The sequence below is a fragment of the Anopheles stephensi genome, chromosome 2 (assembly GCF_013141755.1).
Source record: "Anopheles stephensi strain Indian chromosome 2, UCI_ANSTEP_V1.0, whole genome shotgun sequence".
In the NCBI taxonomy this organism is placed as follows: domain Eukaryota; kingdom Metazoa; phylum Arthropoda; class Insecta; order Diptera; family Culicidae; genus Anopheles; species Anopheles stephensi.
The window spans coordinates 62,688,733-62,714,527 of record NC_050202.1 but is presented as its reverse complement, the minus strand read 5'-3'; the positions used below and the strand labels follow the sequence as shown (position 1 = coordinate 62,714,527).

Sequence of the window (25,795 nt, the reverse complement as noted above, 5' to 3'; positions counted from 1 at the left end):
CAGGTGGCAAAGTACACAACTTCAAGGTTTCAATATCCGCACAGAGTAGATTTGTAAATATATCTGTTTCTGGCCCAAAAAGTATGACCTATCAGTAGTGTTATTGTCGATGGAGACCTTAGCATTGACCTCAGCTTTTTTTTCACGCCCCATAGCAAACTTTTATCATATGTTGTCAGAAGCTCTTGCTTTAATATCTGGAGGGAACTCTATCAATATGAAAAAATGCCTTTTTTGCAAATAAAACTCAGGTCATCGGGATTCTCTCACGAAACCTTACGAAGAACTCCTTTAGGATTCTAAGTATATTAAGTTGTCCCCAAAAATCGATACAACAGCTCTTATTATGTATGCCAAAACTAACGGTAACGCTTATTAATTAACAAAAACAAATTAAGTTATCAATTCTGGACATTTTTGAGGAATTTTAAACATTAAAAGTAAAAGAAATAAAACTTCTTAGCAAAATCATCGATTATCTAGCCATCCTCAATCCTACGCCAAAGCCTACCGCGATTGCATCTTAGCAACACTGCACCGGATAGGAAAGCTTTCGCTCTTTCTTCAACACCTTTTTTTTGTCGAAATACTAAAAGACGGATTCCCTTTATGGATCCATAGCCGCTCGGGGTACCACCTGATGTGGTGTGTGCATTAATTTTCATTGAATTTCACGCATCGACAGTCACTCGTCTGTGAGTGCGCAGCAGCAGCAGCAGCAACAGCAGCTACTCGGTGCCGATGGCAAGTGCCGTTGTTGCTTGCCGACCGCGCACACGCCTTGTGGTGTGAACTTCTTGTGCGTTGCCCGTTTTGCTTGCCTTATATCTTTCTTTTCTACACTTTGGGCTACGTCTTTTTTGACGTCGCGATTTGAGCCGCGATGGACCGCACCAGTGTTTCTAATGCAACTGCACAATGTGCGTGTGAAGATCGCCATACGGAGATACACTCACACTGTATGCATTCAGCGCGGCAGTGTCTATTTCTGAATGCGCATTCTTATTGGGGAGCTTGTTGGGAGGCCCCCGCCCGGTTGGATATATCATATTGTAATGTGAGCAAGCCGAATCAACCACAGTCACAAGGGGTTAATGGTGGCGCGTGGTGAAGCGTGAAGCAACATCGATCGTTTCGGTGGAAAGAGAGTTCGGGGTTAGGAACTCTTGCCGGTGGTAGCATTAAGAAGCATTTAAGATTAAATCACATAATATTGAAGCATTCGTTTGTAAGATTTAATTACCAATCGCTTTCGGGGCCGATTCAAACTGATTACGTACACAAATGGAATGGTAAATCGTTGCCCAGCAAACTATCAAACGGTTTGTTATCCTCAACAGTAGATAATATCGCGATTAGAATCGTACCGAAGGGAGGAGGGGGGGGGGGGGAGATTAAGGGCCGAGAAGAGCACTCCCTGCGGAATGTGTTCTAATCAAACCGAACGCAGCATGAAACAAACCGAACAAAACCGGTAAACCGTTGTGCTGTATCCGAGCAGTATCCGTCAACACCGGTGGAAAAAGAACGGATGCATCGAAGCGCACTGCTGCTGTCGGCGGCCCTACCGACGTGTATGTGTCTGTGTGTTTGAACACAAACACACAAATTAACTTAATTTACGATCATTTCTCGGTAGAGCTGAGAGCACACCCTCCGAGCACCGTCTTCCCCGAGCCGGTCCGAAAGGCAGAAGGCCGGTGCTCTTCTATCTACTCTGCTATTGCCGCTTCTTCTACTCCGACGATCCGTTGCATCTTCACCATGGTGCATCGACTTGCAATTGGAAACCTGTGCATGTACACACACACAGCTGCACTTCACAAACTAAATGGAGTACACCACAAGCTACAAGCGTGTTATCTTTCTCCCGTGGCTGGCTTGCTGGCTGACAGTGGTCTTGCGTCCATCGCTTGAGAGCCACACGACGCATATGTTCCGTCGAAGCGTGTGTGTGTATGGTGGTAGGGATAAGGTAGGGTGGCATATTTTTCACAACACTCTAGGTCCATGGGCTCTCCATGGATGCTTAAAACACACGGCGAGGTGTAATTTATGCCGAAAACAAGGGCGTCTAAAGAGCCAAGTGTGTTTGTGTGTGTGGGTCCACCTAAACCAAGGGTCATATAGCATTGTCTTAATCGATTGAAATTATGTCATCATCATAATCATCATCATTCACCGAACATTCACCCACGAAGAGAGCATTATCATGTGCTAATTGGCGTTGGTTTTTTATGTACAGCTTAAAATTTAAACTATTTAACAACAATTATGTCGTTTCGGAACATTTAGCTCACAGAAAACTGTTTATTTCCCCTTACTGACACGAGGTTTTGTTTTTCCTGCTCAATTACCATATTTGTTTGTTTTTTATTTTTTGTTCGAGTTTTAGTGATTCAAGTTCCAGAAACATCCTTCGTATGGTTTGTTTGGGTTTAAGGGCGGTTTGGTGCGGGTGTTTATGTTGGTTATTTCCCACCGAGCCGTTCTTACCCTACGCTCCTCCACATGATGTCCTTTCTTTGCATTTTTGTCTTGTTTTTTTTCTCGGTGAAGGAATAAGAAAAGCGCGGGAAAGAAAAGCGTCAATCGCTTGCTTGTTTCGGATTGGTTTGTGTGTTTGTCTCAACGCTTCCAAGTAGATGAGAGGGCAATGAGGGTTTATTACGTCTGAAAGAGATAAAATAGTTTTATGACAGAAAATGTTACGGAACTCTGAAACTCTTCAAAACTTCTACTTTCAATTTGATTTATATTTCTTAAGTAAGTAACCATTCCTAGAGCTTTATCAAAACTTCCATTCCAATCCTTTATCATCTTAAAATGATAAATAGATTCAAACTAACTATTCTTTAGTATTGTTTAGTTATTAATTTAATTGATTTTGGAGATGGATTAACTTCTTATTTTAAACCGTTTCTTTTTTTATTTTTATTTATATGTTTTCACATTTTATATATTTTATTTATATATTATCACGTTTTTTATATTTTCTTGATATTGTTGTTTGTTTCTTTATTTTGTAATCCTTAGTTTCCATGTTCTTCTATAGTTATCATTTTCTAAAACTTACAAACTTTTGATGTAAATTTATCTGTTTCTAATCAACATGTTTCTAATAACTATACCTAATATTTTAGTTAAGCTTTTCCCAATTTCTTAAAAACAGAGCTCACACTTCGAACTCCAGTCCCATCTGTTATCATCCGGCAGATTGCCAGCTACCGGGCAAACACTCTTCTTATCAGCCCAAAGTTTATAGCAATCGGGAAAAATCGGGCTACCCAACGACGACGAGGGTCTTTCTCGAACGATCTTCACGGTTTCTTCCCTTTCGATACGGTCGCCTACATAATACCAAACGAGTCACACACAAACACACACGCACGCACGAAACAATGTGCTTTTTACACGGGATGAACGGCCATAGGTCACGGCAAGGCTTTACGCTATCGATTTAGCGTATAGGAGCGACCGAAACTAAGCGAAGAGCATTTTTATTCCTTACGCTTCTATGTATGTCTTCCTTACTGTTCCGATAAAAAGCTTCGTATGGGATTCGTTGGAAGGCTCTCCGTTTGCGCCGTCCCCTGTTCCAATCCCTGTGCGTTTATAGGATGGATTGACTTTGTTGCCTCAATTTCTCTATTACCCGGGCGCACTAATATTTATGGACGGTCATAATTTCTTCCCGGAGAAGGTCTCCGTGTTTTTTTTCCTTGGCCCTGAACAGCTTCGAACATCTGCATCTTTGTCCTGCTGTGCGTGCGTATCTGTTGGTCAGCCAGTGTTGTTTGTGGTTGTCATCGGGTGGTGTTGCGATGCGCTTTCCTAACACAGCGTGTGCAGTACAGTGTTGAAGGTTTTTCGTTCCCCTTCTCCGTCCCTCCTAATAAGAATGCCAAGGGGTGAAGGAAAGCCATTTGCTTCCAGAACGTGACAGACCTGCGCGACCGACCTGTAGTCTGTCTGTAGTGTGCTGTGTAACACCATCGGGCCCATCTTGCTGCCTTTCTGCCACTGTCCTTCTGCTGCTGCTGCTGCTGCTGTCGATTATTGATTGTGCGACAAATGGAAAGATCCTGTACCGTTAGAAGCCTTCGCTTGGCAAGGGAGAAATCATTTCACTTTGCTCGCTCTCTTTCACACACTCTCTTTCTCTCGCTTTATTTCCTTTACTTTGTTTTTCACATCTGGAGGCAGGTTTCTGGAGAAGAGTCGTTCAAGCACGACAGACACAACACATCCCGAACGGAGGCATCCTGCCAGTGTAAAAATGGTGTTTTGTGTTGTTTATCGCATTTTTCGCCCCGGCTTTCTCGGTGCTAGGGAAGCCGGTGTAATGGACACACCACGCAAAAGGACGATGAAAACGGACGTGTCCTTTTGCCTCCGCTCTGTCCACAACTGTTGATCATAATTCTACTGTCCATTTTAGCTAGCACGAGAGGGAGCATAAATCCAGCACAAAAAAAAAAGGGTTGCAGGGTGTTTGCTACCGAAGCATCTCCATCTCGACCGAAAGGACACCCCCTTTCGGTGTGAGCGTCGACGTCCGAGGCAACTCAGTGGCCGGATGTTGAGGGGGGGGTGTTGAATCCGAATGAAGGACGGAGCGTAATGTAATCGTGTACCGATTCCGGAAGGCACCGGAAGAAATGTGTCAAATCGATGGAATTGCTTTTAGCGCCAAATGGATAGGAAATTATGCCTTATGGGGTGGACATTGATGATGATGATGATGATGATGGTGTGTTATGAAGAAAGGAAGAACGCATTTCTTTGCATTCCATATGTTTGCAGTAGAAGAAATTCCTTCTGGGCTTAGTACATGAAAGGACAAATGTTTTATTCGTCTGGCATTGGGAGTACAGATTGGCACACCTGGTTCAATAGGAGTCTGAGAACATTCTTAACATCCACCACTTCTGGTGTGTGTCTGCTGCCGTGGAATGTTGTTCATTTTTGGTGGCTGATAGCAACGAGAAGCCCTCGCTAATGAATGTAACGTAATATCCCTTCTTAGTCCACAGCCAGCTGGCGTCCACGACGCTGTGTCCTACGAGTTTGAGCAGATTCCACAGATACCAGACAGACAGACTCCCATGCACTAAATCACCACGAAGAAGCAGAAGCCACGCGAAACGAGCCCACCTGAGCAAATAGGAGCAAAACACAGCCCCGAAGGCTCGAAGCGAAATTTAGATGCACGAACGCACGTACTCCAAAATCGACCAGCCGGGGCCGGACGGTCAGATGTCGAATGGGGGTTTGAGGCTTTTGCATAACCGATTTAAGAGTCACACTCGCTCGCTCGCTTCACGTTTTCGCCGCGATTGGGATACTGGCCGGCTGGAGGCTCCGAGACACCGCGTACGGACACCGGCTGGCTGGGTACACGTTGTGGTACAAAAATTGACTCGAGACTTGGCGGGTTCGCGGTCTGTATGGGTTCTATGCAGCGGTGATTTGCTTGTCACAGAGGGGCGAACATTTAACGAGACTGGTGTGTTGCGGACAGTGTGGAAAAGAGGTTTAGAAAATATTTTTTATCAATAAGCATTAGCTTTATGAAGCTACTTTGAATGAAGATTATATTTTAGGGGACTTGATTAAAATTGGGACGAAACCTTTGATATCTATAACAAAAAAGTTCCCTAATTGGACCTGGAAAAGCCGAAACTAAGTTCAATTTTTAAGTCTGTTTGCAAAGTCCGCTTTGTTGAGTTAAAATCGTGAACAATTTAAATAAATATAATTTATTTAATAAAAAACCCTTTGAAGAGGTGACCAAATAAGCTACAGGCAAGTTCATCACTGTAAATTCTTCGCCATCATCACCCTCCGCCATCAACGTTCCTAACATTCGCACGCAACTGAAGAAGCGGTGGACGGTACAAGCCTAACCCTTGCAACTACCATTCCAAGGGCTGTTCCTGTCCCTGAGAACAACCATTGAGCACCGACACCGTGTGGCGAGGATGTAAATTGCTTTTAAGCTACGGTGCAGTTGCAATTTCCAGCGCAAACTCTCGGCCAGCCAAGCTTCAACCGTTCAAACGAACCGTGCAACAAAAAAAAATAAAACGAGCGGAGAACGAGACAGACAGCAAGTGAACTTCGCCAGCAGCAACAGCAAAGTATGGACGGTATATTATGACGTCTCGAATGTGGCCGCCGTCGTCGTCGATGTGTACGGTGGGCAAAAACAGATAAAGAATGCCGCCAACAGAACACGATAGTACGGCGCGTGACGTGGCCCGGCTGGCTGGCTGGCTGGCTGGTTGCAGTTTGCCCGAGTCTGTGCGAAACACACGGACAGACCGCTATCTGTGCCGCGTTTCACCACATGGCGAACAAGATAAGGCACGGAAGGCAGCGTGCGGCGGAACGCAACGAAACTGCAACGGGTTTCGCGAATTAGATGAGCTTTTCCACTCTCGACAGATATGGAAGTTAAGGGATGGAAAAGACGCACATTTTCACTCACATCTCCGCGACGAGATGAAGAATCTTTCTTCCCTTGACAGAGCTCATCAAAGATGCCAACGGCCGAGCGCATTTGCCTACTGAAAGGGTAAAATTAATTATTGTAATTTTATTTACATGTCATTTTGTAGCTGCTTCCCGTGCCGAGTTAGCGGCCAGATGCGTACGACGTTGTATGGTGCAGCTTTCTAGCTACCTGTCGCACACGGGACCCCCACAAGACCTAGCTTCCTTACACCATGGTCATGGACGAGCTGAGCTCTTAGTGCAGTCGAATTATGACCCTGTGGTGCAAAGCATACACTGGTCCCGCCTGGTGGAAAGGGACGTGAGTCAGTCGTCGTGAGTGGATCATCGTTGTCGGCCTTCGCCGAAGACGGCGATGGCACATTCGGGATGCCATTACCTCATCCGTGCCAGAATCCATCCTCTCATTGCCACCGGTTGAAGGTTCTCGAATGTAACTGCTCGGCGGGCAGTGTTTGTTGAGCGTGCACCGGTATCCACTTTGACGACCGTGTGTTCAGCGGCCTCCGGGAGAATTGTTCGATTGGATGGAGCAATCTATCATCGTAATGAAACGACACCGTCATTTACGCACGGTGTAAATGAACCATGTACTTACCATATCAAAACTGATAGGGCCTTTTGGTCAAAGGAAGTTCTATCAACAGGACTTATAACTTCACGATCCGATTACTCCGGTACTTGAAAGCGGGTCATCTTTTGACAAACAATCCTCAACAAGTTAGAGCGATATGACGAAGACCTCTCATCAGGATTTCAGCGATGAATGAGACCCAAAGCCTCTCTAAATAAATGATTAAAAACATTGTTGAGAACGTTTGCGTGAGCAGGAGATGTTCTTTTTAGTGCGAAATTCCTCCACAAGAGCAAAATTCGACGACTTACACACCTCGAAGAAGTAGGTTCGCGTGCGTGCCTTGCATGACTTATTGAGCAGATATTTGTCGCCTTCCGATTTGTGGGTACAAAAGAGTTATTTTTACATGTAATTTACAACCAACTACAATATTTTACCAGTGAAAAAACAATTTCTGTGTCACCCTTGTTTCCCTAGCAAACCCAACCCAATGCCTACTGTGCTCGTAACCCTAACAATTTCCCAAGCAGCACACAGTACCATGGTACCGCGGCATTCTCCATTTTCTTCCTGCTTCGCGTTTTCTCCTCTATCGCGACGCATCGGTTTCACTGCGCGAGCATATCTATTTTCATCTAAATTGAGTGCGTATTTGAGGCAATTTGCACCCAACCAAAGGGCCCTTAACCGGTGCACTGCTGGAATTCAGCCCTTCACAACTTCATCGTTGCTCCTCTATCGATCGTTCGCTCGTTTCTCCCTTTGGTCTCTCTTCCTCTCACTCTCACACGCACACACATTCACCTCACACCAGCAGCGCACTAATCTTGATCTCGCGATGATCGTAATGCGGATGATGATCTCGCGACTGTTGTGTTGTGCCCTCGTGTAAACAAGCAACCACGGGATTGATCCATCGCCAACAAGGTGTTCTGTGGTGGTGGGTGTTGAGATTGTGATAAGTAGATGATGATGGATGAGTGTTGAGTTGCTTTTAATCGCTTTCAAAGTGGTTTTAAAAAAACGCCATCTCAAATTTTTTTTTTTTGTAAAGATTTTGCTTTCCGAGAGACTCACACCAAGCTGAAACTCCGAGCAGACAAATCCACGGCAAACGGGAGGCCATACAAAACATGGCAAAATAAAACAGACACAACACAAGCTCTCTCTATTGCTATATATTCCTGTGCTTATCCTTTCCCCGACCCAGCAGCAAACGGTTTTCCTTTTCCGCCGCAGGGACATCAACTCCCGGCTGGTTGGCCACAAAAAAGTGGAAAAAATTCATACACACACAAACACACACACCACGAATGGCCACAGTGAGCTAGTGAGCGGGTTTGTGTGGATGCATTCCTCCCGTGTTGTGTGCTGTTTTTTTATTACTATTGCTTCCAAATCTTCAAAATCTTCCATCGGTGTTCCCTTTTGCATCCCCGGTGCCTGTGTGTATGTGTGTGTGTGTCTGTGCGGTCTCTCCTCCTCTCCGCATATCAGTCAGTCACACACTCCGAAACCTTCTGTCTGCAGAGTTCGGATCCCTACAACACCCAGCGGCAGCAGCGGCCGTTTCGGAAGGAAAAAGGCAAAAGCCCTCGGTGGTTTTTGTTCGTAGCGTAAAGCCGCCGCTGCTGTGGATGTGCAGGAATGATCGTCCGGGACACTTGCCTTCCGTTTGCTTCGGGTCCGGGCAAGTTGAGTTCTTTTCTGCAGTAGTTTTGGGTGCAACAGCAGCGAATGCCGTGCCGTGAAGACGACGGTGGCATAATATTTATCCCTTGTTGTTGGCTTGTATTTATTATTTCTTTCCCCATTTGTTTTTTTCGACTCCGCAGGTTATTTAGACGTACCACCGTACGTTCGAGTTGTTTCAGATAGTGGAACGAACGAGCGAACGGAACGAGACACAGAACAAGCCAAGTTAAACGTAACTGCAGGCCTAAGGGGTACGCGAGCAGCGTGCAGAGCGCTTTGTAGCTTGAACTTATTCACTTACATATCTTCCTGAAATGCAAAACGGATCGAGCGAAAAAAAAGGAAAGAAAAATAGAACTCTTCCATATGACTATAACCTCTGGCAGAAAGCTATTAAGGTACGAGTATCGCTAACCTATCAATTGGTCAACTCTTGAATTAAACAGTTTGATAATTTCTTCTTACATGTTAACACATGTTTTTATGTCCTTAAATCTTTGTTTCTTTTTTGCAGTTCTATAACTCACTACCGTCTCTCAGTTAAGTCATGCCGTTTAAACTTTTAGTTATGTTCATGAAATATTTTTGTTATTTTTTTCATAACATTTTCTTACATCCTATTGTGAGACAATTGTTTGCATTTTTTGCTATTTGTTTCTGTTTTATTTTTATTTTTCTTCAGTTATTTGTTGTTGCTGTTCATTAACATATTTTTTTATATTATATTAATTTATAGACTGAACAGCATTATAAGAAAACAAAGTTTCAGGCAACCTTGTTCCTGAATTGTCTTATCATTTTCTCATCCTAAAGGTGATTCAAAAAGGTTTAAAAAAGGCACTTTAACAACAATTTAATCCACTCCACTTAAACCCGCTTAATGTGTTTACCATTCCGTTTCTAAACTATTAGCACATTCAGATTCGAACCCATTATTGTTAACCCTACCGGAGGGAAAGCAACAACTTGAAGCAACAACATCGTCAAACATTCGGCGGCTCGTGTGATAACTACAACCCTTGCTGACACTGGCCCCATAAACACTGGTCCCCACACTTACACACACACTCAAACCCTTTAGCCAATCCCAAGCCATTATCCTTGTTTGTGCGTTTTTTTTTTGTACGCTTTTCCTGCCCTTCTGGCGTGCAAATTTTGGCAAACGGGCAAGCGTAATTCTATTACTAGGAAAATATCAACCCCCGTGTTTCGCACCACACACCAAGCGATAAGGGTGAGTCGATTTATTTTTCCCCCCACTTCCTCTCCCACACTGTCTCATTTGGGGAGGGGCCGATTTTTTGTGCATTACATGTTGTAGCATAAACCACCGGAACCAGCAGGCTTTTCCATGGCTTCTTCACAATACGCATTCTTCTCACCTTGTTTTACCTCATCTAGCAACCATTGAGCACGAACCCGGCTCGGACAGGGCGATATATTCAGTTCCCGTTTTCATCGTGCTTCTTCTACACTCGGTCCGAAATTTTGCGCTAAGCTTCTCGCACCAGCGTCCAGGCAAAGAAAAAAGGGAGGTCCGAAAAACCATAAAAGCGGAAGAGATCGAAAGAGGGTCACACCGATTTTTGCTGGTATTATTGTTATTGTTTTTTTATTTATTTCACTTCACTTCACCCTCGCTTCTCATCTCACTCACTCGATGACATGAGAACGCATACACATAAATGAACACACTCACCCTTATACTTCGCAGTCGACGCAACAACGCGAACGCTCCACTTTATTTGGTCGGTTGAACGAAACCAAAGCCACCCTTGCTACGATCTGTTTCACTCTAGCACACAGCTCTCGGTCTCACTCATTCACTGTATGTGTTGCGTTCTGTTTGTTTGGGCGTTTTGACCCCCCCGTTCCACCCCCACCCGGTACTTCCTTCCAGTACCCTTGTTCACTCGTCTTGCTTTCGGTTAATGTTTTCAATTTTTATTAATGCTTTTGTCTCTCCTGACTATGGGTCCGTGTCCTCCACCAGGGGTTGATTCGCGTGCGCTTTTGCAGATGCACCATGCAATTCGACATCCTTTTTTCGGTTATTTATTTTCCACCTTTATCTTTCTCAGCTCTCTTTCTCGACTCCGGCACAAAAGAACATGCAGTTTATTTTTGGCGGTGGGGGGGACTGGGGTTTTGTTTTTGTCTTTCACCTCTGATTCTTTCGACACGTACCAAAACGGTTCGGTGGAAGCGGTGGGCGATGATAAGCCCGCGATAAGCTTGCCGCGTGGGGAGGTGTTCGGGGTGGGTTTAATTGAGCGTGATTAGAGCGGTTATGTGAACATTATGATTTAATTATTGTTCGAAACCGAAGCCCGAATATTGAGGTTGGGCACGAAACGGTCAAAAATGTGTGTTAAATGGGTGTTAAACGATAGTGAGTGAGTGAGCGATGAACGATCGTTTTGCTCCCGCGTGAGGTACCGGGTACGTTTTGGGGTTTATGAAAAGAACGATAACAAAAAACCGATTCATTTGATAAGAATGGTGAAAATTTCTCTTGGAAATGCTGCAAGGTTTTTTCGGTTCCTTACTTGTTACCTGTTCTGTGTGGCGGCAGATGTACGTAGGAAAGAAATTCGTTCATATAGTGTGATTGTTTCCTACTTCCGTTTCCGTAAAATCGTTTGAATGATCTTACCTGTAAAAAAGAACGTCACCCATTAGCGTTTCAGGCCATGTCAAGGAAAGCGCAGAGGAGGGAAATCTATTGTAATCGTCACAACAGCTGTGAGTATCAAGAAAGCATACAACTTTCCTGTCAATGCTCGTTACGGATCTTATGTGGTAGTTCGGATTATTTTTTCTTTTATTATTTAAAAATACAAAACTTATACTACAATTTGTACAGGGTTTATTTGAGATCATAGTAAGGTGTTCTTCTAATTGTAACACAGTCCATTAAACATGAAAGTTTGAGGAGGAAGTAAGCTATTGTTGTATAATGTTTGTATAAAAATTCTTAACTTTTTTAACTAGTTCAACACACGCTTTTATAAGTACTTTTTAGGAACAAAAATGTCTCGATGTGCCGTTAGAAACAGGCGAAATTAGATCTCATAGTATCTTATAGGTACTACATCAGATTCTATATCTAAAAGGTTCTATAGATAAGCGAGATTTACAACATAGTTGTGACTGTTAGTAATGCAGTGCTATAATGAAACTTGGGCATAATCGTTAAGTTAAAAAAATCCTTAAAATTATATAGGAACATCTATTATAAAGTTTTTCGAAAAAGGACAATTATTTAATAGTAAATTTATCACAAGTACCTTGCCAATCGTTGACATCGTGACAAAACATTTTAAGGATCTTTCTGTATTCTTCATAAACTATAGGAACATTATTTATAATAAACTCTATAAGTGGCGGTTTTATTCTGAAACCCCCTAATTCATTATTTATCAAACACTCTTCCAAGTTTGACATTGCTGTCGGAAACCCCATGGGCGGCTCCATTGGCTACCTGGACGCTACCTCTTCGCACCAATACTCCTTCGCACGGGCTAAAGCCTATTGGCAAATCGTTTGCCGTATCGTATGTATATGTACGTACACCCGAGCATCCATCCACCGAGACCAGGGCGGGCATCAAGCGTCATCGACAAACCTTCTTAACCTTAACTGCTTCACAAAACTCCGCTCCCCCGGTTTGAATATTTTATTAATTTACGATTTCTCACACCGCTGTAAATCAGCCCGGTATCTACCAAGCTATATCTGTATCGTATCGTCCTCGGACCGTCGATCCTGTTTCAAAAAACTCCATGCGCTGGACGGTCGTTGTGTCGTTGTTTTTCGTTTGCGTTTTTCGCTTGCTTTCCCTTGTACGCAAAATTAAATGGTGGCAAAATCGAGCCCCCTCCCCCTCCCCCCTTGGAGAAGCCCCAGCGCAGACGAGAGTGGTGTCGGTCGGATTCGAGTTCCGTTTCATCAACCGGTTAAATGTACGCGAACAGCGTGCTGGGAAGGCGCAAGCGAGTGTGGGCCAGGAGCATGGGAGAACCATATTCTGTCGATTCTGCGGAAGTTCTCATTGCTCAAAGGTTGGCCAGCCCCACCAGCAGCGGCAGTGAACAGCAACATTGGGAATGTTTTGTGAGCAGCAGTCGCATAAACGATACGAGAGATTCGTTAATGGTCCGATGGAGGGTCGGATTGAATGAAGTGTTCAAGACAAAGCGAGACTAGCGAGAGAACACGCGGCAGACGAGAGAGGGAGAGACAGTAAGGGCGAGAACGAGCTCTTGGTGGGTTTTATTAGCTTGCTAACCTCATTCTGTGATTTTGAGGGTGGCTTTTGTTGTGTTCCTGCGGCGGGGAAGAATTCAATTCCAAACGCGGTTTAGTTAATGAAACTGATTTTCCCTTCTACCTTGCTAGTGGATTTACCTTAAACCAGTTAAATCTTATTTTATATAAATAGCTGCTCAAACTCTGTCTAAGAACTCAGAGCAGTCAGAGCATCACACACGAAAGGTCGCAGTTGTGGAAAATCTCCACAAACCAATTATTGCAATTTCGCTCCTCAGAATTCAAGATCGCTGCCCACCCTTTTATCTTAAGCGCATGCCATTCCGTTGCAAAATACAGGCAATGGCAAACAACGAAGGAATCTCCAGAACACAGCCTACGGACGGGAGCATCCCTCTGTGGCTCATCCAACTTTACCTTTCTTTTTTTGTTGCGAAACGTCCATCGACCGTCCCCGAAGCCAACGAAACTGTGCTCCAACGCTTGCTGCTTAACCATCACCGGTGGGCATCCTCCATACCATCCGAACGGTGGGCCAAAAACCGTTCGTTTGTCATTCCAGAATCGCGTCCACTGATGATGATGATGATGGTGGTGCACCGCCGTGCTTTGTTTCAAATTCTTGCACCATCAGCGAACCACCCCCTCCGTGCCTCTAACCACCCAACCTAGGAAGCTTGTCAGGCGGCCCCTACCAGCGCCATCGCTCTCTCTCTCTCTCTGTCTCTCGGTTCTCCACTGCTTGCCACACTTTTATTTGTTTGGTGCATTCTCGACCGTTGTCGGCAGCTAGTAGATCATTTCCACTCCAACACTCCGTGCCGGCTGGAACGGTCGGGGAGGGCGAGGTTTTTCGGCAGGGAGGACCGTCGCTGTGGAAGCCAAAGAACGAACAAACCAAAAGACAGGGCCGCGCGCGCGAAGAGTTACGCCAGCCTAACCCAAGCCAAGTCGCGCCACCAAACACACATACACACACAAACACAGAGACGGGGGAGACTCCGTGATGAATGTGGGGAATTGGAATTGGGGAGTATGCCACAAAGCACAACGGTGCGGTAACAAACAAAACTAGAGGGAGGGCAGCAACGAACAGCAACAACAAAAAGTGTACATTGGAGACAAGTGAGTGTCCGTGCGTGCGTGTGGGTACGAGACAGACAGGCGTGAGTTCGAGAGGGAAAAAGCAACTACGGCAAGCGAATATGCAGGCGCGACTGCAAACAACAGTTGCTGCTATCGCGAGTTGCTGCCGTTGCGAATGCTGCCTTGTGGCGCGGTCGAGAGGTGGTTTAAGCACACTGTGATGCTTAGGTGGACAAAACTTAGGTGGCTTTTTCGTCAGGACAAACAGGACTCTTGTGCGAGGATTATTTTTGGGAAGGTTCTCCATCCGGATTTGGATTGACTTCAATCATAAAAGTTTTATAAAAGAGTAGCGATCCGATGATCAAGGCGATAGCAGCGTCGATCTTCACACTTCAGCCACAGAAAGTCAGCAAAGTCAGGCTAAGACCTCTCAAGGTTGTAGAGGTAATAAGAAGAAGAATTCATGGAAGAACGATTTGGTATCAATTCTGGTGACCCCGTCTATCCTGCTCAATAGCTGCAGAGAGAACTCAGTAAGCGTTCAGTCAAACAATAAGTCGTTTGCTCCAAGTTTATCTTGACAGTAATCCACGTCGTCAAAAGACCTACCTGTTCACTGACTTCGGCTCTTAATCTTCAGGTACAATATGAACAGCACTAAGTATTCGTAATAGCTTCTAAGCAAATTAATCCCTTAATATATCAAAATTTAATCTAAACAAACTATATCTTGAATCCTTGATAATTGAGCAGCTTTTTAAAAAAAATCCTCCCCCTGAGCAAGTTTTCTGTCCCCCACCAAATCAACCACCATAGTGCGACGCACCGCACGTTCGGACCCCGCTGGCAGAACACCGCAAGGGCCACCACACCGCAACGTTTCGATACATTCGCTTTGTTGTTCGTCCGTCTGTTCGCGTCCTATCCCTGCACCATGCTATCCCCCTCCCCAACCAATCCATAACCCCTCACAACTGATATCCGCGAATAAAATCACTTGCCAAGTACTTCACCTCATTCATTGCCCGCGTGCGTCCGTCGGAAGCGGCCGATAGCAGTACGCCCAAGAGGGACAGGCACATGGGACAGGCAAATGAAACCTAAATATACGCCAAACAGTACGCAAAAAAACAAACACCGATATGTATGGACTAGTCGACAGCTCACTGTGAGTAGAGTGGATCGTTTCTGTCTGCTCGCAGACGAAGCCGCGATAAGGTGAGCTGGAATCCATCCCGGTGATGATTGCTCGACGAAGGTGTAAATCAGTTTCGCCCTTGCAAGGGCTTTTTGTTTAGTAAATTGAATTCCTATACTGAGCATATTTTTAGAAGAAATCCTCTAGTAGGCCTTGACTTATTATCTTTGTTTTCTTGAATTGTTTCTCTCCCCGTCCTTGGCTAATCCGTCCTGGAGTTTAGTAAACCCAATAGAATAAATAGGGATAGGCCTTACATACCTCCTATAATTAATCCTACGAGATATGCTTGTCTTGCGTGGGAACGTTCCACAATAGAACTCAGTAACTATCTCCCCCGCTAAAAGAATGACTGTCCCAACACCGATAAACGATTCTCGGTTCTCTACCTCGTTCGACATATTGGCAGGTCTTGTGCGACTGTTCCACTATGTTACAGCTCCAGATCAGCCACTGTCCTTTCCCCCAATTATCTACCCAGCCCAGCGTAGTGGAGGAGGTTGTGCATAATTATTGCTGCCCAAGTGTTTGGTGGGTGTCTGTCAGGTGTCACTGACCAGACACGTACACCGTGTGCTAAGGTGCGCCAACATCATCAACGTAGCAGTAAGTTCCAATGTTGGCAAATGCACGGTAGCGGTTCTAGACGAGAATTCGCACATCCAACCCTAGCCCTGCTAGACATTTTTTCTGTTCCTCCTTTTTGCAGTTCCTTTCGGTTCGGCCAGCTATCTTCCGTTTGTTTTCTAGCCCAAAAAAAAAAGAAATACCCGTTCCAGGCGCGCTCCTTCGATGGGCCTTCTACATACTGAGGGAGTGGTGATGCGCACCTCACAACAACGGCTGGCGTCAATGACTTGTCGGGTGTTTGGTTTGATATTCTACCATTTTTCGCCCAGCCATTTTCCAAATAGCCATTTTTGCTTCCACCTTTCGAAGGGAGAAAGCAAGAGAGAGAGAGAGAGAGAGAGAGAACACTGCACCGCAAAACAAAACAGGGGAAAGACAATAAAACAGACAAGAGCACATAGGTACGATAATTAACTGTAATTAAAACTCAATTCCTATGCCTCGACCGCTCCGTGCCGTGGCCACCAGCACACACACACACACACACAAACCACCGTGTAGGCTAACGGGCGCGTCGGCGTAATGGTTGGGAAGTAGTGTTTCGGTTCCTGCCAGACAACTGCACCATTGCACATTTGCCCGCTGCACCGGGGGAAGCGAGAGCGAGAGAGCGACGTAAACATGTTGCGGTAGGTGATGGTTGCACACCAACCAACCAACCGACCAACCCGTCCGTGGTCACCGATGCGAAGCGCACCGCTTTTCCTAATCTTAAATCACCCCACCGGTAGCCGATGACGCCGGGCCAGTAGCTTGGTGGGGGCTGCCGGCGAAAAAGCTGCTACTTCCCTCCGGGAAAAATTGGGAGCTGTAAATCGGAGCGGCCCCCGAGGATTAAACGGTTAAAAGGCAGTCACCGGTACAAATGAGAACTTAATCGGCAAAGGTAAAATTAATGAGCGCTGCTGCTGCTACTGCCGGAATTTTTCATGATAAAGTAATTAAATTGTTTGTTTTCCCTTTCGGGGGGAGGCTTTTTTGTTGTGTTGCTGTGCTGCTGCTGCGAACTATTTAGTATGCAAATAGAAAGAAGAAGAAGGATGGGTCCGCTTTTTTGGGGAGAAAATTTGATTCGCAAAAGGTTGATGTCGTCGATACGGTTTGATTTGTGGTGGCTTTGTTTGTTTAAAGGATACGAGCTTCGATGCGGTCGAATGGTTTGCTTTGAGTGTGACACATTTTGGGAATTAATTATGGACAGTTTATTGACAGAATTTGAGCAGCGAGTTAAAACAAACACAATCATAAAACACTAAATTTCACAATCATCCTTGAATTTCGTTGCTGATTTTAGACCCACAAAACCACGAATTACCCATTGAATAATATGGTTGCTGTCACCACACGTCAATTACATCAATTACCAGCGAATATTTTGACACGACCAGCTTCGAGGAAATTCTGGCAGTCTAATGCTATTGGATGGAGTAATTTAATTGATTTGAAATCAGCATAAAAATGTACAGCAACATATTGCTGGCTGAAATTCAACCTAATAAATCCTCTGACTCCTCTGTTAAATGATGATTTTACCTACTATTAAAAAATGTGGAAAAATATTCAGAATATTTCTAGACACTGAAAGAACTGTCTGCCCGCATTGCTTAAGACTTATTTACCAATAGTTCACCAGTTCACTTTCGTTGAGAGTCATTTCCTTCTCCGAACCGTGGAAGAGCAACTTATCCTGGGTATGTAAAAAAGACTAAACTAACCAAACCAGCTTTTGAAGCCTATTTAAAATAAAATCCCACATTGGTACAGAAATATTGCTATACAACTCTGCTTGTGAAACATATGAAGTTCCAACGGTAGGCAAGGATGGCTTAATAAATTAATTAAATAAATAGTTCATAGATAGGTTTTAGACAAACTATACGCGAATTAACAAACATTAAATGGCACAATGAACAAAGCAATAATACTAAATGATTTGAAGAAGAAAAATGATAGTCAAAACGTGGAATTAACAACATTAAACTAACCCTGACACAGACGGAAAGCTTCCGACGGGCCGTAGCTAGTGCGTGGATGAGGGAACGGAAAGAATTACACTAAGACGTAGGTCGTTCTACGCCGATCCTTGAGTGACACCACACTCAATACTTTGCGTGAAGAACTTGTTAAAATGGAAGTGACAAATTGGCACAGTCAAGGAATCGTGCGGTGACCATCCTGGTGAAGGAGCGTAGAATTTGCTCAATTTTTTAATATATGTGTCCTATTTGACCGGGGTTCAAATCCAATCCAGATCGTCTCCCGCTACGCCCCTAACAAGCCTGCAGTATAACGCTAAGAGGCAGACTGGATCCTGTCCTGCGTTAGACCACGAATCATTCCATCTGTCCCCTTTAGCTGTTACTACCGACTTCACAACTTCACAAACTTCCATTAATATCAGTGCGATCGAGCTATTGGCAATTCCACTCAAATAGGGCATACTGCATCAGGTCGGTTATACTTAATTGTAGCTTGACATCGCTAGGTTAGGCAAGAAACGGAAGTAAATCTTTATACGCTCCCACACTCAAAAACTTTATCAAATCATTTCTTAACATCAAACGCATCCTATTCGGTTCCCCATTCGTAACATCCCGTATGCCGCCTTACCACTGTACTGCTGTGCTAACGAGAAGTGTGAAGCAAGAGCTTACATTATCCTTTCCTTTACCTTACGCTAAACACACCATAATTAATGGCCATCGACTATCGGTGAGCACGGTCGGTGGTCTGTGCTCCATCCAAGGGAATATGGTCACGCAAAAGCTATCAAACTATATCACTCGCTCTCTGTCTCTCGTTTCTACTCTCTGTCTCCTGAAAAAGTGACCGGCGGTAAAATGGGCGGCTTTGCGCATGCACGCCCAACACATTACCGTGTCAGAGCCCGAAGGTTGTGAAAGGAAGTGCAGCAGGATACACAGTTTTCCGGTGAAGCTCACGGGGTGTTTGTACTAGAGCACGGCCTTTTGGGAGACGCCGGAACCACATTAGCTCAAGCGAAAACGGATTCATTCTTTTCAAGCTTCCCCACTCGCTACACAAGCAAGCGAAATGGAAATGCAAGCTCCGTGCGAGTTTCTTCCACGTTCGAGAATGGTTTCTGTCCTTAAACCATTCTAGTTCCAAGCGATAGTAGCGCTTCGGTGGCGCTTGCTGTCAACCGGGATGGTGGCATGCTTTATTAACCACTGAATAAGTTATCACTTTATTGCAGGAATTTAATCAACTGAACTTCACCCTTCAACCCACACGCACACACACACACAGGCGCAGGGAACACGCAAACGCTCACCTATGGCGCATGAATACATGTGACTTGGGAAGCATCATTTCCAAGAAGCAGAAGTCCCTTTCGACTTGCGACAAGCGAACGAGTCGGGCGCCTTTTCATCGTTCATGGAGAGGTGGAAATTTAACGCCGAAACGGATGAAATTCTCCTTCGCTCACATGTGGTGCGGTGGGTGAGCTTTCCAGTTAAGAATAAAAACGGAACAAAGCTGTGAAGGAGTAATTTTCTTACTTTACCGAATACTGCAGCACCGTGAACGGCATAGTTCGGAAGGAAAACAATGCGAGGCGCGAAAAATGGGGCCACACTAAACACACAACTTTCTGACCTCGCTATAATAGAAATGGGGAAAAAGGAGCGTCGGGTTTATTGATTGTGCTTGATTTGTGTCTATTCATAATTTAGCGTCAATCAAAGTTTTCGGTCGGCCGTTTCTGTTCACACTACACGCGTTTTCGAGGGAGTTTCGTTCCGTCCGTGGAAAGTGGGCTCAGGAGACAGAAGAATTTATGATAGAATTGGGGTGCGTTGGGTTGCCGTCCTCACCGACCCAACCCAGGACACGGTGCTGGTTGTGAGCTGTCAACAGCTGCAAGAGTGGTTTAAAATTTGCAATTAATCGACAAACTTTTCCCTTTCGAACGACTTTTCGACACGATCATCATTCGCAAAACGGGTTTGTCCATAAAGAGCTACAGAGAGGGAGATATAGCCAGCACCGGGTTCTCGGATTCAGTTTTAAAGGACACTTCAAAGTCAGCCCAGTTAGTGTGTGGCACAACACCTGTTTGGTGCGCGTATAAAACATTGAAGGATCATCACCGGTTGGATGATTTTTCTGTACAACCATTCAATGATTCTTCATCACGACGCTTCCTCCATCCGCTTATTTTCGTTTGTGAGCCGTTTGCTCATTGTGGGTGGGTAAAGTTTATTGCGCGCGCTGGCAAGTTTTGTGCATAAATTAGGACATTTGCATTCGACGAGTCCGAGAGATTTTGGTTGTGGAAGGGTTGTGGAAGGATCGAAGGTTTCTAAATTTCATTCGATAGCTTTTTTAAGGGGGGCGAGGAGGAACAACAGTTCAAAAATGCCCACTGGATCTTTTTACGGTTCAGTTCATTTCACTTTGCTTCAAGACTACATCTTTTCAGTTGAAGTATTTTCATTAGAGAGAGAAAATGGAATCAAAATGTAGTACAATCGTCGGAAAGAAATAGAAACAACATTGCTTTGGTGGGACCCGCAGCAGGTTGTATATGATGAGCTATATAACACTTGAGCAGAGACTTGATTATGTTTCATAACAAGAAAAAACAAAGAAATATCCAAAAATGCCAGTGATTAACCGAAAATGAAATAGCTAAAAATCAATAATGTGGAGTAGCGATACACTCCAAGAATACTCCTGTTTACAACTCTTATTTTAAGCTAAGTATTTTCCTTATAAATAGTAAAACAAGATACAAAAACCTAATGATCTCACTCTCTCTTTTGATTGTGATTTAGTGCACTAGACTCCTTCTAGCAATTTACCTAATAGAAAACATTAAGTTCCATAAAACGTTACCGTACTTACTTTTCTAATTGTTACCTTCCATTCAACACACGAAACCTTGGATCGGTTCCGGGAAGCTTTAATCAATCAGCTTGTTCTCGGTAGCGCAGACGAAAAATCCCATCTCCAATTGTTCACGCCACCTCAACATTCTTATCATAATTCATCAATTTCGTTTAGAAGAAGGAGAAGAAGAAGCAAAAAAAAGGGCTCAAACATCCACACCGCACTCCGTTACAGCATGGAAAATGATCTATTGTGTTACCTGGGTGCTCACCTCACAACAGTCCCGCCGCGCGTTAGCGTTAGCAAAAGAGCAATAGGAAGCAGAAGCAGCAGCGGCAAGAAGAAGAAGAAGAAAACACACACTACGAAATACCGGACATGAACTTTGGCCACGGAAGCAAACTGCTGCTGCTGCTGCTCGCACACACAAAGAAAAGCGGCGTCCGTGTACGGCATCACGTACAAACCCATGCTCGCTCAATCCCATGTTGCTTCCGTCCAGCCAGCCAACGGAGCCCACGAGCGCGGCCCTTTCGCTTCGATTACCGTTACGTACCATCGCTCCCCCATTGGAAGGGGGAGGTTGGGGGGTTGGCCCGGTAGTGAAACTGGGACTAGTGGCGGTGGAGGGGGAGATGCAAGTCTGTACCGTCGAGCTTGCCGACCAATAATTGCATACAATGGAGCGACGGAGAAGGGAGTTTTCCATTGCCCCACTACGGCGGCGATTGCTGCCGTTGGCTGTGCGCCCTTTTCATTCATTGTTCACAAGCGGGGGGATGTGTTTTCTTCGAAAGATGTTGCCTTTTTTTACAACTCTTGTCCTTTTATAATGTGTGTAAAAGGGGGTGTTTCAGGGTGTAGATTGAGTTCTGAGCTGTGAATGTTTATTAATCTAAACAAAACATTCTAATTGAGTGCATGGTGCTTCAGGGTGATCCCGCTTCACTGCAAACGCTTTAGCACCGTTTAAAGCCACACTTTAAGATTTAACAATTATGGTGATGAGAGAAAAAGAGGTAAAATTAAATTAGTATTATTGTGTGAGAGTTTAAGAAAATGTAAAACAAAACTGGAATCTGCTTACTTAAACTAAACAACTAGAAAAGGGTAAAATGCAGCAATCAAAAGAGTAGAACAAAAGTGACAACTTAAATGCACAAAACATTCAAAAAGGATTTCCAGAAATGATTTACTAACCGACAACTTTCCTAAAGCCACTGCCTGTCCTGCTGCTCCGTGTCACTGCGTTCTGTCATATCAATGGCTTTTGAAATGCAAACTCCCCCCCCCCCCCGCGCCCTCCTCCTTCTTCTTTCCAACCCCAAAAGTGAGCGGGAGAGCGATCGTGCACAATGGAAGTGCAAGCAAAGCATTATAAGCGTGCTGCTGTAAGTATTATAACAGAACCACGGAAATAGGAAAGCCTCGCTGGGAGCCTCATTCTCTTTTGTCCCCCTAACAATGTCTTTCGCAGCGAGGCGTCGGGGGCGAAGTTGGTCCTCAGAAAAAAGGACGACGAGTTTTGATGGAGCCCAAGCCCCAAACACTACTGTTGCAAACCGAGTTTCGGTGCGACTTTGCCGAACCTCCAAGAACGAAGCGAACCGCGAACACTACACTGCTGAAGCAGATTGTGAATGTATTTGCATAAATTTTCCCACCCATCGCACCGTCTTGCAAGGGCTGGGGGTGGGGTTGGCTGTGTGCGCCCTTCGAAGGACGGGCCCTCGTGTTCTCGTCTACGAGTGGGGCAGCAAATAATTGTTTGCAGCGCGAGGAGCGAACCACAAAAGATTATGAATGTGTTTGCCTGTGGTCAAATTGATATCGCTAAAAAGAAGTGAAAATAAATAAATAGATCTATTTAGATAGAAAAATAAACAAACAAGCTAATAAAGAGCAAGGCGCGCATACACACACACGGCAGGAGTAAACAAGTAAGCGTGTCCTTGACACAAAACGCTTCCTCAAAAAAGCTCCTCGTTGCGTGTGTTCTGGGCGTTCTGGCGCGCTCTCGGCGCATCAAGTCGGTCGGGTTGGCGGTCTGCCTGAAATAAAGTTGCCGCTAGCTAGTAGTAGCTCCGACACCGTGAAACGTGTCCTATCGATGAAGACAGATGACAGCAAAATTGAAAAAAGGACTCCCCGGCAAACCCAGAAATCGATACCCGGGTGGCATGGCGTTCTCTTTCCCTGCTCGTTCGTGTGGATGAGGACGGGACGAGTGCAGGGAAGTAAGCTCCTTGCCCACGAGCGGTGGAAGGGAAGAGTCAGCTGACATTGACATAAATTCGACGAATCGAGCGATTTGTGTCCGCTTACACCGTGTTGCCGCCGATGGATGACGGTCGGTGGAAGGAAATGTGTGATTTATGGCGCTACTACCTCCTCCAACTCAAGTGGTGGTCAGGGATTGGAGGAACTCAGGGTGGGGGAATGGGAGCCTGAAATCAATTCCGAAAAACTTTTCTTTCCTGTGCCCCAACACCCAACACGCTTTTTCGGGAAAGATTGTTTTTTTCTCTGTTGCTTTCCGTGGAAATGTATGGGTGGGTAGGAAAAAAGAAGGAAAAACCAAACCCAAGAGCAGTGCTCCACACAGCATGTGTGCCCTACCAAGTGTGTGTACGTGTGTGCGTGTGTGTTGGTTGGGAGTGGAAAACACGGGAAAAGGATTACATCCGGTCGGCTGTAATGTTTGACAAGGTTCTTACTTGCGGGAGCTTACTACTCACTTGCGCCTGTAGCTTTTTCTTTCGCCTTTTGCTTTGTTGTCGAAGAAAATTAAACTAGTTAACAAAAAGAAGAAATCTTTATGCAAAATTTCCAAAAATAGCTATCGAAAAATTGATTGAAACGAAGCACTATCCCAATTCCGTGCTTATTATGAACTTTAAATACACCTTAATTGCTTGAAGGAATTTACTTAAAGTTTACTTGAAGGAGCTATGTCAAAAGTTTTGCAATAAAGATTCGACCTTCGAAAGACAGATTAGAAAGAACAACAGCGCGACACATCTCGTCATCAACAGCTCGCCGTTTGTCCCTACAAACTCACCCTTCATCAACGGGTCCTGTGGCGCAATGGATAACGCGTCTGACTACGGATCAGAAGATTCCAGGTTCGACTCCTGGCAGGATCGCTCCCAAACAGATCTTTTTTTTGTATCATATTTACTCTCAATCCCTGCAACATTGTCCATAGCTGGACAGCGCATGTTGTTGACCACTTAAGCACCGCATCGTAAAACGTTCCACAAAGCTGTGTTCCACACCGACGACACCCAGCAACCGCCAGTGCGCACCAACAGCAGCACCCGACTTCAACGATCGGGCGTTGTTGAGACGTCATTGCGCACGCGTAAACAAATTAAGTACCTCGCTTGGGTTTGCCTGCTTAATTCCCCCCTCCCATCGCCCTCCAAGCATAGCACGTGCACGGGTTTGCGTTCCGCCTCCAGAAAAAAAATGGCCAACGTGGAGAAGCGTCGTACCGACGGGCAAAACATGGAGACAGCAAGGCAACAAAAAAACACTTATATATTTAACGCCACGACCGCAAGTAAATCAACGACAGAGCGCACAGCACATACAAGGGACATTCGGATGGGCCTAACGCAAGCAAGTGGCAAGCGGGTAGGGGGACAACCAGCCAGCACTGATAATAATAAAATCGAGAAAAATGTGCCCATCGCATGCAATCCCGAATGAAGAGGGGGGAGGGGGAGGAGGAGGAAGCCGTGTGCGTGTGTGTTTCTTGGCCACGGTACGGTGGTTTTCGTTTGCGACCTCACGCGAAGCAGGCAGGCGGTTCTTCCTCGTTTGCGCTTCGAGTGTGGCTTGATTTTAAGGGCAAAATGAAGCACACGATAAGACGATGCAGGCCGAGCCAGGTCGATAAAGATAATAGGGGGCGACTGATGCTCGTTTTGCTTGCTGCCACCGGATGGTGTTGGAGCAGGTTTTGATGTTGAGCAAATAGAGAGCCATCTAGGAGCGATAAAGGTTGTTGCCTTTGACTGTTTTGTTATTGTCCCCGGTCCCAAACATTGTATGCAGTGCAATTACAAAGTATTATACTGTCTTCGAACATAAGAACTTGAAATGTCTATTAGAGTCATGCTAGGACTCGAGCTTCAAGGGTGGTAACCATGGTTTCGAGGCCTAAAACCTCGAAGAATGCGGTTCATACAAGCGGCAAAGATCATTCCTGAAGTGAGTTACCCACACAAATGTCCCGAAACGATCGAATCCAGATATGGTCCTGAATATCTAAAGTAAGAGTTTGAAAACGTTAACATTTATAAATTCCTACGAAAAGATCTTAAGTTTTCAATTATTGAGGCTCACACAAAACGATTCCCATTCCAACTATTTCACAACGAATGGACCTCGCGCTTCTACTGCCTGCGTTCCTTGTGTTTGTTAATTAAAATTAATCTCTTTTCGTGTCGTGGAGTACAACCAAAAACAAGGCTTAAAAAACCCCCGGTGGTACCCGATTTCTGGTTTCGCCGACCCCTTCTCGGCTGCGTCCACGACCTTCAGAAAAGTGCAGAAAACAATCGGCATAAACATGGCAAAACATCCACCTTGACTACACACACACACACTTCAAACCATCCTTGACCTCTCCCCCCCCCCCCCCTTCTGCGGTGCGTTAGCCCCTTCAACAGAGCTCACACTCACCGCTTCTGATGCTCATCGTGCAAGGAATGTTTTGCTCGATCGGGAGTTCTCGCTCGAAAATCCCGCACGTGTTCCACGTGTCATTCCTATTCCTGGCCAATGGAAAATGTGACTCCGTTGTTTTTTTGTTTGTTCTGTTTTTGCGCTGCCATCCGGCAATTTCCGAGCCGAGATCTCGTGTCACCGCGCGGCACAACACGGGGTGAGCGAGCGAGTGAGTGGGTGAGTACGATAAAAACCAACAGAAACAGAGCTCACGCTTAAAA

General features: G+C 45.1%; 2 long non-coding RNA genes and 1 other non-coding gene across 3 annotated transcripts; 1 reads left to right on the top strand and 2 right to left on the bottom strand.

The window, feature by feature from the left end:
• Positions 1 to 5,785: 5,785 nt before the first annotated feature.
• On the bottom strand, positions 5,786 to 8,327 carry LOC118506671. The gene is made up of 3 exons (XR_004905530.1): positions 7,409 to 8,327; positions 7,118 to 7,303; positions 5,786 to 7,056 (listed from the first exon to the last, which is right to left on the bottom strand). It is a non-coding gene; the product is annotated as an uncharacterized LOC118506671 (long non-coding RNA).
• Positions 8,328 to 14,531: 6,204 nt separating this feature from the next.
• LOC118506670 lies at positions 14,532 to 24,000 on the bottom strand. The gene is made up of 3 exons (XR_004905529.1): positions 23,910 to 24,000; positions 17,569 to 17,571; positions 14,532 to 14,542 (listed from the first exon to the last, which is right to left on the bottom strand). It is a non-coding gene; the product is annotated as an uncharacterized LOC118506670 (long non-coding RNA).
• On the top strand, positions 23,911 to 23,983 carry Trnar-acg. Its single transcript has one exon. It is a non-coding gene; the product is annotated as a tRNA-Arg (tRNA).
• Positions 24,001 to 25,795: the final 1,795 nt, after the last annotated feature.